The following is a 14,591-nucleotide window of genomic DNA, read 5'->3' on the forward strand; positions in this document are numbered from 1 at the left end:
TTAGAGGTGGAAAGATGGAGTGAAAAAGATTTTGTGTGATCGGGGCCTGAACATGCAGGAGGGTGTAAGGAGGGCAAGGAATAGAGTGAATTGGAGCGATGTGGTATACAGGGGTTGACGTGCTGTCAGTGGAGTGAATCAAGGCATGTGAAGCGTCTGGGGTAAACCATGGAAAGCTGTGTAGGTATGTATATTTGCGTGTGTGGACGTGTGTATGTACATGTGTATGGGGAGGGGGGGGAGTTGGGCCATTTCTTTCGTCTGTTTCCTTGCGCTACCTCGCAAACGCGGGAGACAGCGACAAAGTATAAAAAAAAAAAAAAAAAAAAAAATATATATATATATATATATATATATATTTTATTTTTCTTTTAAACTATTCGCCATTTACCGCGTTAGCGAGGTAGCGTTAAGAACAGAGGACTGGGCCTTTTTTGGAATATCCTCACCTGGCCCCCTCTGTTCTTTCTTTTGGAAAATTAAAAACAAACGAGAGGGGAGGATTTCCAGCCCCCTGCTCCCTCCCCTTTTAGTCGCCTTCTACGACACGCAGGGAATACGTGTTAAGTATTCTTAATCCCCTATCCCCAGGAATAATATATATATATATATATATATATATATATATATATATATATATATATATATATATATATATATATATATATATATATATATATATATCTTCTGTTTCCCATTTTAGAAAGTTAGAAAAATACAAGGAGGGGAGGATTTCTGGGTGAGAGAGTATCATTAAATTTTAGGTAGAATAAAAAGATGTTCTGGAAGGAGGTAAATAAAGTGCGTAAGACAAGGGAGCAAATGGGAACTTCAGTGAAGGGCGCAAATGGGGAGGTGATAACAAGTAGTGGTGATGTGAGAAGGAGATGGAGTGAGTATTTTGAAGGTTTGTTGAATGTGTTTGATGATAGAGTGGCAGATATAGGGTGTTTTGGTCGAGGTGGTGTGGAAAGTGAGAGGGTTAGGGAAAATGATTTGGTAAACAGAGAAGAGGTAGTAAAAGCTTTGCGGAAGATGAAAGCCGGCAAGGCAGCAGGTTTGGATGGTATTGCAGTGGAATTTATTAAAAAAGGGGGTGACTGTATTGTTGACTGGTTGGTAAGGTTATTTAATGTATGTATGACTCATGGTGAGGTGCCTGAGGATTGGCGGAATGCGTGCATAGTGCCATTGTACAAAGGCAAAGGGGATAAGAGTGAGTGCTCAAATTACAGAGGTATAAGTTTGTTGAGTATTCCTGGTAAATTATATGGGAGGGTATTGATCGAGAGGGTGAAGGCATGTACAGAGCATCAGATTGGGGAAGAGCAGTGCGGTTTCAGAAGTGGTAGAGGATGTGTGGATCAGGTGTTTGCTTTGAAGAATGTATGTGAGAAATACTTAGAAAAGCAAATGGATTTGTATGTAGCATTTATGGATCTGGAGAAGGCATATGATAGAGTTGATAGAGATGCTCTGTGGAAGGTATTAAGAATATATGGTGTGGGAGGCAAGTTGTTAGAAGCAGTGAAAAGTTTTTATCGAGGATGTAAGGCATGTGTACGTGTAGGAAGAGAGGAAAGTGATTGGTTCTCAGTGAATGTAGGTTTGCGGCAGGGGTGTGTGATGTCTCCATGGTTGTTTAATTTGTTTATGGATGGGGTTGTAAGGGAGGTAAATGCAAGAGTCCTGGAAAGAGGGGCAAGTATGAAGTCTGTTGGGGATGAGAGAGCTTGGGAAGTGAGTCAGTTGTTGTTCGCTGATGATACAGCGCTGGTGGCTGATTCATGTGAGAAACTGCAGAAGCTGGTGACTGAGTTTGGTAAAGTGTGTGGAAGAAGAAAGTTGAGAGTAAATGTGAATAAGAGCAAGGTTATTAGGTACAGTAGGGGTGAGGGTCAAGTCAATTGGGAGGTGAGTTTGAATGGAGAAAAACTGGAGGAAGGGAAGTGTTTTAGATATCTGGGAGTGGATCTGTCAGCGGATGGAACCATGGAAGCGGAAGTGGATCATAGGGTGGGGGAGGGGGCGAAAATTCTGGGAGCCTTGAAGAATGTGTGGAAGTCGAGAACATTATCTCGGAAAGCGAAAATGGGTATGTTTGAGGGAATAGTGGTTCCAACAATGTTGTATGGTTGCGAGGCGTGGGCTATGGATAGAGATGTGCGCAGGAGGATGGATGTGCTGGAAATGAGATGTTTGAGGACAATGTGTGGTGTGAGGTGGTTTGATCGAGTAAGTAACGTAAGGGTAAGAGAGATGTGTGGAAATAAAAAGAGCGTGGTTGAGAGAGCAGAAGAGGGTGTTTTGAAATGGTTTGGGCACATGGAGAGAATGAGTGAGGAGAGATTGACCAAGAGGATATATGTGTCGGAGGCGGAGGGAACGAGGAGAAGAGGGAGACCAAATTGGAGGTGGAAAGATGGAGTGAAAAAGATTTTGTGTGATCGGGGCCTGAACATGCAGGAGGGCAAGGAATAGAGTGAATTGGAGTCATGTGGTATACAGGGGTTGACGTGCTGTCAGTGGATTGAATCAAGGCATGTGAAGCGTCTGGGGTAAACCATGGAAAGCTGTGTAGGTATGTATATTTGCGTGTGTGGACGTGTGTATGTACATGTGTATGGGGGGGGGGGTTGGGCCATTTCTTTCGTCTGTTTCCTTGCGCTACCTCGCAAACGCGGGAGACAGCGACAAAGTATAAAAAAAAAAAAAAAAAAAAAAAAATATATATGTATATATATATATATATATATATATATATATATATATATATATATATATATATATATATATATATATATATATATATATATATATATATATATATATATATATATATATATATATATATATATATATATATATATATATATATATATATATATATATATATATAGTGAGTGGTGGGATGAAGAAGTAAGAGTATTAGTAAAAGAGAAGAGAGAGGCTTTTGGACGACTTTTGCAGGGAAAAAATGCAATTGAGTGGGAGACGTATAAAAGAAAGAGATAGGAGGTCAAGGGAAAGGTGCAAGAGGTGAACAAAAGGGCAAATGAGAGTTGGGGTGAGAGAGTATCATTAAATTTTAGGGAGAATAAAAAGATGTTCTGGAAGGAGGTAAATAAAGTGCGTAAGACAAGATAGCAAATGGGAACTTCAGTGAAGGGCGCAAATGGGGAGGTGATAACAAGTAGTGGTGATGTGAGAAGGAGATGGAGTGAGTATTTTGAAGGTTTGTTGAATGTGTTTGATGATAGAGTGGCAGATATATGGTGTTTTGGTCGAGGTGGTGTGCAAAGTGAGAGGGTTAGGGAAAATGATTTGGTAAACAGAGAAGAGGTAGTAAAAGCTTTGCGGAAGATGAAAGCCGGCAAGGCAGCAGGTTTGGATGGTATTGCAGTGGAATTTATTAAAAAAAGGGGGTGACTGTATTGTTGACTGGTTGGTAAGGTTATTTAATGCATGTATGACTCATGGTGAGGTGCAATTGGCGGAATGTGTGCATAGTGCCATTGTACAAAGGCAAAGGGGATAAGAGTGAGTGCTCAAATTACAGAGGTATAAGTTTGTTGAGTTTTCCTGGTAAATTATATGGGAGGGTATTGATTGAGAGGGTGAAGGCATGTATAGAGCATCAGATTGGGGAAGAGCACTGTGGTTTCCGAAGTGGTAGAGGATGTGTGGATCAGGTGTTTGCTTTGAAGAATGTATGTGAGAAATACTTAGAAAAGCAAATGGATTTGTATGTAGCATTTATGGATCTGGAGAAGGCATATGATAGAGTTGATAGAGATGCTCTGTGGAAGGTATTAAGAAAATATGGTGTGGGAGGAAAGTTGTTAGAAGCAGTGAAAAGTTTTTATCGAGGATGTAAGGCATGTGTACGTGTAGGAAGAGAGGAAAGTGATTGGTTCTCAGTGAATGTATGTTTGCGGCAGGGGTGTGTGATGTTTCCATGTTTGTTTAATTTGTATACGGATGGGGTTGTTAGGGAGGTAAATGCAAGAGTTTTGGAAAGAGGGGCAAGTATGAAATCTGTTCGGGATGAGAGAGCTTGGGAAGTGAGTCAGTTGCTGTTCGCTGATGATACAGCGCTGGTGGCTGATTCATATGAGAAACTGCAGAAGCTGGAGACTGAGTTTGGTAAAGTGTGTGGAAGAAGAAAGTTAAGAGTAAATGTGAATAAGAGCAAGGTTATTAGGTACAGTAGGGTTGAGGGTCAAGTCAATTGGGAGGTGAGTTTGAATGGAGAAAAACTGGAGGAAGTTAAGTGTTTTAGATATCTGGGAGTGGATCTGGCAGTGGATGGAACCATGGAAGCGGAAGTGGATCATAGGGTGGGGGAGGGGGCGAAAATTCTGGGGGCCTTGAAGAATGTGTAGAAGTCGAGAACATTATCTCGGAAAGCAAAAACGGGTATATTTGAAGGAATAGTGGTTCCAACAATGTTGTATTGTTGCGAGGCGTGGGCTATGGATAGAGTTGTGCGCAGGAAGATGGATGTGCTGGAAATGAGATGTTTGAGGACAATGTGTGGTGTGAGGTGGTTTGATGGAGTGAGTAACGTAAGGGTAAGAGAGATGTGTGGAAATAAAAAGAGCGAGGTTGAGAGAGCAGAAGAGGGTGTTTTGAAGTGGTTTGGGAAAATGGAGAGAATGAGTGAGGAAAGATTGACCAAGAGGATATATGTGTCGAAGGTGGAGGGAACGAGGAGAAGAGGGAGACTAAATTGGAGGTGGAAAGATGGAGTGAAAAAGATTTTGTGTGATCGGGGCCTGAACATGCAGGAGGGTGAAAGGAGGGCAAGGAATAGAGTGAATTGGAGCGATGTGGTATACCGCGGTTGACGTGCTGTCAGTGGATTGAATCAAGGCATGTGAAGCATCTGGGGTAAACCATGGAAAGCTGTGTAGGTATGTATATTTGCGTGTGTGGACCTACGTATATACATGTGTATGGGGTGGGTTGGGCCATTTCTTTCGTCTGTATCCTTGCGCTACCTCGCAAACACGGGAGACAGCGACAAAGTATAATAAAAAAAAATAATAATATAAATATATACATATATGTATATATATATATATATATATATATATATATATATATATATATATATATATATATATATATATATATATATATATATATATATATTTTTTTTTTTTTTTTTTATACCTCGTCGCTGTCTCCCGCGGTATGAGTCATACATGTATGACTCATGGTGAGGTGCCTGAGGATTGGCGGAATGCGTGCAGGGTGCCATTGTACAAAGGCAAAGGGGATAAGAGTGAGTGCTCAAATTACAGAGGTATGTTTGTTGAGTATTCCTGGTAAATTATATGGGAGGGTATTGATTGAGAGGGTGAAGGCATGTACAGAGCATCAGATTGGGGAAGAGCAGTGTGGTTTCAGAAGTGGTAGAGGATGTGTGGATCAGGTGTTTGCTTTGAAGAATGTATATATATATATATATATATATATATATATATATATATATATATATATATATATATATATATATATATATATATATATATATATATATATATATATATATATATATATATATATATATATATATATATATATATATATATATATATATATATATATATATATATATATATTTTTTATTTTTTTTTTTTTATTTTTTTTTTTTTTTTTATACTTTTTCGCTGTCTCCCGCGTTTGCGAGGTAGCGCAAGGAAACAGACGAAAGAAATGGCCCACCCCCCCCCCCCCCCCGCCATACATATGTACATACACATGTCCACACACGCAAATATACATACCTACACAGCTTTCCATGGTCCACCCCAGACGCCTCACATGCCTTGATTCACTCCACTGACAGCACGTCAACCCCTGTATACCACATCGCTCCAATTCACTCTATTCCTTGCCCTCCTTACACCCTCCTGCATGTTCAGGCCCCGATCACACAAAATCTTTTTCACTCCATCTTTCCACCTCCAATTTGGTCTCCCTCTTCTCCTCGTTCCCTCCACCTCCGACACATATATCCTCTTGGTCAATCTTTCCTCACTCATTCTCTCCATGTGCCCAAACCATTTCAAAACACCCTCTTCTGCTCTCTCAACCACGCTCTTTTTATTTCCACACATCTCTCTTACCCTTACGTTACTTACTCGATCAAACCACCTCACACCACACATTGTCCTCAAACATCTCATCTCCAGCACATCCATCCTCCTGCCCACAACTCTATCCATAGCCCACGCCTCGCAACCATACAACATTGTTGGAACCACTATTCCTTCAAACATACCCATTTTTGCTTTCCGAGATAATGTTCTCGACTTTCACACATTTTTCAAGGCTCCCAAAATTTTCGCCCCCTCCCCCACCCTATGATACACTTCCGCTTCCATGGTTCCATCCGCTGACAGATCCACTCGCAGATATCTAAAACACTTCACTTCCTCCAGTTTTTCTCCATTCAAACTCACCTCCCAATTGACTTGACCCTCAACCCTACTGTACCTAATAACCTTGCTCTTATTCACATTTACTCTTAACTTTCTTCTTCCACACACTTTACCAAACTCAGTCACCAGCTTCTGCAGTTTCTCACATGAATCAGCCACCAGCGCTGTATCATCAGCGAACAACAACTGACTCACTTCCCAAGCTCTCTCATCCCCAACAGACTTCATACTTGCCCCTCTTTCCAGGACTCTTGCATTTACCTCCCTAACAACCCCATCCATAAACAAATTAAACAACCATGGAGACATCACACACCCCTGCCGCAAACCTACATTCACTGAGAACCAATCACTTTCCTCTCTTCCTACACGTACACATGCCTTACATCCTCGATAAAAACTTTTCACTGCTTCTAACAACTTGCCTCCCACACCATATATTCTTAATACCTTCCACAGAGCATCTCTATCAACTCTATCATATGCCTTCTCCAGATCCATAAATGCTACATACAAATCCATTTGCTTTTCTAAGTATTTCTCACATACATTCTTCAAAGCAAACACCTGATCCACACATCCTCTACCACTTCTGAAACCGCACTGCTCTTCCCCAATCTGATGCTCTGTACATGCCTTCACCCTCTCAATCAATACCCTCCCATATAATTTACCAGGAATACTCAACAAACTTATACCTCTGTAATTTGAGCACTCACTCTTATCCCCTTTGCCTTTGTACAATGGCACTATGCACGCATTCCGCCAATCCTCAGGCACCTCACCATGAGTCATACATACATTAAATAACCTTACCAACCAGTCAACAATACAGTCACCCCCTTTTTTAATAAATTCCACTGCAATACCATCCAAACCTGCTGCCTTGCCGGCTTTCATCTTCCGCAAAGCTTTTACTACCTCTTCTCTGTTTACCAAATCATTTTCCCTAACCCTCTCACTTTGCACACCACCTCGACCAAAACACCCTATATCTGCCACTCTGTCATCAGACACATTCAACAAACCTTCAAAATACTCATTCCATCTCCTTCTCACATCACCATTACTTGTTATCACCTCCCCATTTACGCCCTTCACTGAAGTTCCCATTTGCTCCCTTGTCTTACGCACCCTATTTACCTCCTTCCAGAACATCTTTTTATTCTCCCTAAAATTTACTGATAGTCTCTCACCCCAACTCTCATTTGCCCTTTTTTTCACCTCTTGCACCTTTCTCTTGACCTCCTGTCTCTTTCTTTTATACTTCTCCCACTCAATTGCATTTTTTCCCAGCAAAAATCGTCCAAATGCCTCTCTCTTCTCTTTCACTAATACTCTTACTTCTTCATCCCACCACTCACTACCCTTTCTAAACTGCCCACCTCCCACTCTTCTCATGCCACAAGCATCTTTTGCGCAATCCATCACTGATTCCCTAAATACATCCCATTCCTCCCCCACTCCCCTTACTTCCATTGTTCTCACCTTTTTCCATTTTGTACACAGTCTCTCCTGGTACTTCCCCACACAGGTCTCCTTCCCAAGCTCACTTACTCTCACCACCTTCTTCACCCCAACATTCACTCCTCTTTTCTGAAAACCCATACTAATCTTCACCTTAGCCTCCACAAGATAATGATCAGACATCCCTCCAGTTGCACCTCTCAGCACATTAACATCCAAAAGTCTCTCTTTCGCACGCCTGTCAATTAACACCTAATCCAATAACGCTCTCTGGCCATCTCTCCTACTTACATAAGTATACTTATGTATATCTCGCTTTTTAAACCAGGTATTCCCAATCATCAGTCCTTTTTCAGCACATAAATCTACAAGCTCTTCACCATTTCCATTTACAACACTGAACACCCCATGCATACCAATTATTCCCTCAACTGCCACATTACTCACCTTTGCATTCAAATCACCCATCACTATAACCCGGTCTCGTGCATCAAAACCGCTAACACACTCATTCAGCTGCTCCCAAAACACTTGCCTCTCATGATCTTTCTTCTAATGCCCAGGTGCATATGCACCAATAATCACCCACCTCTCTCCATCAACTTTCAATTTTACCCATATTAATCGAGAATTTACTTTCTTACATTCTATCACATACTCCCACAACTCCTGTTTAAGGAGTATTGCTACTCCTTCCCTTGCTCTTGTCCTCTCACTAACCCCTGACTTCACTCCCCAGACATTTCCAAACCACTCTTCCCCTTTACCCTTGAGCTTCGTTTCACTCAGAGCCAAAACATCCAGGTTCCTTTCCTCAAACATACTATCTATCTCTCCTTTTTTCACATCTTGGTTACATCCACACACATTTAGGCACCCCACTCTGAGCCTTCGAGGAGGATGATCACTCCCCGCGTGACTCCTTCTTCTGTTTCCCATTTTAGAAAGTTAATACAAGGAGGGGAGGATTTCCGGCCCCCCGCTCCCGTCCCCTCTAGTCGCTTTCTACGACACGCGAGGAATACGTGGGAAGTATTCTTTCACCCCTATCCCCAGGGATAATATACATATATATATACATATACACACACACACACATACACACACATACGCACATACACACACACACACACATATATATACATATGAAAAATGTAAGAAACAATTCAGAAAAGAAACTTTTAGCTTGAAATGAATGAAAAAAATGAATATATATATATATATATATATATATATATATATATATATATATATATATATATATATATATATATATATATGTGTATATATATATATATATATATATATATATATATATATATATATATATATATATATATATATATATATATATATATATATATATATATATATATATGTATATATATATATATATATATATATATATATATATATATATATATATATATATATATATATATATATATATATATATATATATATATATATATACATATATATATATATATATATATATATATATATATATATATATATATATATATATATATATATATATATATATATATATATATATATATATATATATATATATATATATATATATATATATATATATATATATATATATATATATATATATATATATATATATATATATATATATATATATACGTATATATATATATATATATACATATATATATATATATATATATATATATATATATATATATATATATATATATATATATATATATATATATATATATATATATATATATATATATATATATATATATATATATATATATATATATATATATATATATATATATATATATATATATATATATATATATATATATATATATATATATATATATATATATATATATATATAGATGCTTGTGGCATGAGAAGCGTGGGAGGTTGGTTGATAAAAAAGTGTCGTGAGTGGTGGGATGAAGGAGTAAGGTCATTAGTGAAAGAGAAGAGAGAGGCATTTGGACGATTTTTGCAGGGAAAAAATGCAATTGAGTGGGAGATATATAAAAGAAAGAGACAGGAGGTCAAGAGAAAGGTGCAAGAGGTGAAAAAGACGGCAAATAAGAGTTGGGGTGAGAGAGTATCATTAAATTTTAGGGATAAGAAAAAGATGTTCTGGAAGGAGGTAAATAAAGTGCGTAAGACAATGGAGCAAATGGGAACTTCAGTGAAGGGCGCTAATGGGGAGATGATAACAAATAGTGGTGATGTTAGAAAGAGATGGAGTGAGTATTTTGAATGTTTGTTGAATGTGTTTGATAATAGAGTGGCAGATATAGGGTGTCTTGGTCGAGGTGGTGTGCAAAGTGAGAGGGTTAGGGAAAATGATTTGGTAAACAGAGAAGAGGTAGTAAAAGCTTTGGGGAAGATGAAAGCCGGCAAGGCAGCAGGTTTGGATGGTATTGCAGTAGAATTTATTAAAAAAGTGGGTAACTGTACGATTGAATGGTTGGTAAGGTTATTTAATGTATGTATGACTCATGTTGAGGTGCCGAAGGTTTGGCGAAATGCGTGCATAGTGCCATTGTACAAAGGCAAAGGGGATAAGAGTGAGTGCTCTAATTATAGAGGTATAAGTTTGTTGAGCATTCCTGGTAAATTATATGGGAGGGTATTGATTGAGAGGGTGAAGGCATGTACAGAGCATCAGATTGGGGAAGAGCACTGTGGTTTCAGAAGTGGTAGATGATGTGTGGATCAGGTGTTTGCTTTGAAGAATGTATGTGAGAAATACTTAGAAAAGCAAATGGATTTGTATGTAGCATTTATGGATCTGGAGAAGGCATATGATAGAGTTGATAGATATGCTTTCTGGAAGGTATTAAGAATATATGGTGTGGGAGGCAAGTTGTTAGAAGCAGTGAAAAGTTTTTATCGAGGATGTAAGGCGGGAGACAAAAAAAAAAAAAAAAAAAAAATATATATATATATATATATATATATATATATATATATATATATATATATATATATATATATATATATATATATATATATATATATATCTTTTCTTTCTTCCTTTTAAAGTATTCGCCATTTCCCGCGTTAGCGAGGTGGCGTGAAGAACAGAGGACTGGGCCTTTTTTGGAATATCCCCACCTGGCCCCCTGTGTTCCTACGAGGAGGATGAGCACTCACCGCGTTGACTCCTTCTGTTTCTCATTTTAGAAAGTTAAGATACAAGGAGGGTAGGATTTCGGGCCCCCCGCTCCCGTCCGCTTAATCGCCTTCTACGATACGTGAGGAATGCTTGGGAAGTATTATTTCTCCCCTATCCCCTATATACATACATATATATATATATATATATATATATATATATATATATATATATATATATATATATATATATATATATATATATATATACATATATATATATATATTATCCCTGGGGATAGGGGAGAAAGAATACTTCCCACGCATTCCTCACGTATCGTAGAAGGCGACTAAAGTGGACGGGAGCGGGGGGCCAGAAATCCTACCCTCCTTGTATCTTAACTTTCTAAAATGAGAAACAGAAGAAGGAGTCTCGCGGTGAGTGCTCATCCTCCTTGTAGGCTCAGATTGGGATGTCTAATTGTGAGCGTATGAAACCACGATGTGAAAAAAGGAGAGATAGGTAGTATATCTGAGGAAAGGAACCTGGGTGTTCTGGCTATGAGTGAAACGAAGCTTAAGGGTAATGGGGAAGAGTGGTTTGGGAATGTCTTGGGAGTAAAGTCAGGGGTTAGTGAGAAGACAAGAGCAAGGGAAGGAGTAGCACTACTCCTGAAACAAGAGTTGTGGGAGTATGTGATAGAATGTAAGAAAGTAAATCGAGATTGATATGGGTAAAACTGAAAGTTGATGGAGAGAGATGGGTGATTATTGGTGCATATGCACCTGGGCATGAGAAGAAAGATCATGAGAGGCAATTGTTCTGGGAGCAGCTGAATGAGTGTGTTAGAGGTTTCGATGCACAAGACCGGGTTATAGTGATGGGTGATTTGAATGCAAAGGTGAGTAATGTGGCAGTTGTGGGAAAAATTGTTATACAAGGGGTGTTCAGTGTTGTAAACGGAAATGGTGAAGAGCTTGTACATATATGTGCTGAAAAAAGGACTTGTGATTGGGAATACCTGGTTTAAAAAGCGAGATATACAAAAGTATACGTATGTAAGTAGGAGAGATGGCCAGAGAGAGTTATAGGATTATATGTTAATTGACAAGCGCGCGAAAGAGAGACTTTTGGATGTTATTGTGCTGAGAGGTGCAACTGGAGGGATGTCTGATCATTATCTTGTGGAGGTGAAGGTCAATATTTGTATTGGTTTTCAGAAAAGAAGAGAGAATGTTGGGGTGAAGAGGGTGGTGAGAGTAAGTGAGCTTGGGAAAGAGACTCGTGTGAGGAAGTACCAGGAGGGACTGAGTACAGAATGGAAAAAGGTGAGAACAAAGGACGTAAGGGGAGTGGGGGAGAAATGGGATGTATTTAGGGAAGCAGTGATGGCTTGCGCGAAAGATTCTTGTGGCATAAGAAGCGTGGGAGGTGGGTTGATTAGAAAGGGTAGTGAGTGGTGGGATGAAGAAGTAAGATTTTTAGTGAAAGAGAAAAGGGAGGCATTTGGACGATTTTTGCAGGGAAAAAATGCAAATGACTGGGAGATGTATAAAAGAAAGAGACAGGAGGTCAAGAGAAAGGTGCAAAAGGTGAAATAGAGGGCAAATGAGAGTTGGGGTGAGAGAGTATCATTAAATTTTAGGGAGAATAAAAAGATAGTTTCAAAGGAGGTAAATAAAGTGCGTAAGACAAGGGAGCAAATCTGAACTTCAGTGAAGGGGGCTATTGGGGAGGTGATAACAAGTAGTGGTGATGTGAGAAGGAGATGGAGTGAGTATTTTGAAGGTTGTTGAATGTGTTTGATGATAGAGTGGCAGATATAGGGTGTTTTGGTCGAGGTGGTGTGCAAAGTGAGAGGGTTAGGGAAAATGGTTTGGTAAACAGAGAAGAGTAGTAAAAACTTTGCGGAAGATGAAAGCCGGCAAGGCAGCAGGTTTGGATGGTTTCGTAGTGGAATTTATTAAAAAAGGGGGTGACTGTATTGTTGACTGGTTGGTAAGGTTATTTAATGTATGTACGATTCATGGTGAGGTGCCTGAGGATTGGCGGAGTGCGTGTATAGTGCCATTGTACAAAGGCAAAGGGGATAAGAGTGAGTGCTCAAATTACAAAGGTATAGGTTTGTTGAGTATTCCTGGTAAATTATATGGGAGGGTATTGATTGAGAGGGTGAAGGCATGTACAGAGCATCAGATTGGGGAAGAGTAGTGTGGTTTCAGAGGTGGTAGAGGATGTTTGGATCTGGTGTTTGTTTTGAGGAATGTATGTGAGAAATACTTAAAAAAGGAAATGGATTTGTATGTAGCATTTATGAATCTGTAGAACGCATATGATAGAGTTGATAGAGATGCTCTGTGGAAGGTATTAAGAATATATGGTGTGGGAGACAAGTTGTTAGAAGCAGTGAAAAGTTTTCATCGAGGATCCCGTCACGTTTTGTCGCCTTCTACGACACGTGAGGAATGCGTGGGAAGTATCTTTTTCTCCCCTATCCCCAGGGATATATATATATATATATATATATCAGATATATATATATATATATATATATATATATATATATATATATATATATATATATATATATATATATATATATATATATATATATATATATATATATATATATATATATATATATATATATATATATATATTTTATTTTATTTTATTTTACTTTGTCGCTGTCTCCCGCGTTTGCGAGGTAGCGCAAGGAAACAGACGAAAGATATGGCCCAACCCCCCCCCATACACATGTATATACATACGTCCACACACGCAAATGTACATACCTACACAGCTTTCTATGGTTTACCCCAGACGCTTCACATGCCTTGATTCAATCCACTGACAGCACGTCAACCCCGGTATACCACATCGCTCCAATTCACTCTATTCCTTGCCCTCCTTTCACCCTCCTGCATGTTCAGGCCCCGATCACACAAAATCTTTTTCACTCCATCTTTCCACCTCCAATTTGGTCTCCCTCTTCTCCTCGTTCCCTCCACCTCCGACACATATATCCTCTTGGTCAATCTTTCCTCACTCATTCTCTCCATGTGCCCAAACCACTTCAAAACACCCTCTTCTGCTCTCTCAACCACGCTCTTTTTATTTCCACACATCTCTCTTACCCTTACGTTACTCACTCCATCAAACCACCTCACACCACACATTGTCCTCAAACATCTCATTTCCAGCACATCCATCCTCCTGCGCACAACTCTATCTATAGCCCACGCCTCGCAACCATACAACATTGTTGGAACCACTATTCCTTCAAACATACCCATTTTTGCTTTCCGAGATAATGTTCTCGACTTCCACACATTCTCCAAGGCCCCCAGAATTTTCGCCCCCTCCCCCACCCTATGATCCAATTCCGCTTCCATGGTTCCATCCGCTGCCAGATCCACTCCCAGATATCTAAAACACTTCACTTCCTCCAGTTTGTCTCCATTCAAACTCACCTCCCAATTCATTTGACCCTCAACCCTACTGTACCTAATAGCCTTGCTCTTATTCACATTTACTCTTAA

The sequence above is a fragment of the Panulirus ornatus genome, chromosome 64 (genome assembly GCF_036320965.1).
Source record: "Panulirus ornatus isolate Po-2019 chromosome 64, ASM3632096v1, whole genome shotgun sequence".
Taxonomy (NCBI): domain Eukaryota; kingdom Metazoa; phylum Arthropoda; class Malacostraca; order Decapoda; family Palinuridae; genus Panulirus; species Panulirus ornatus.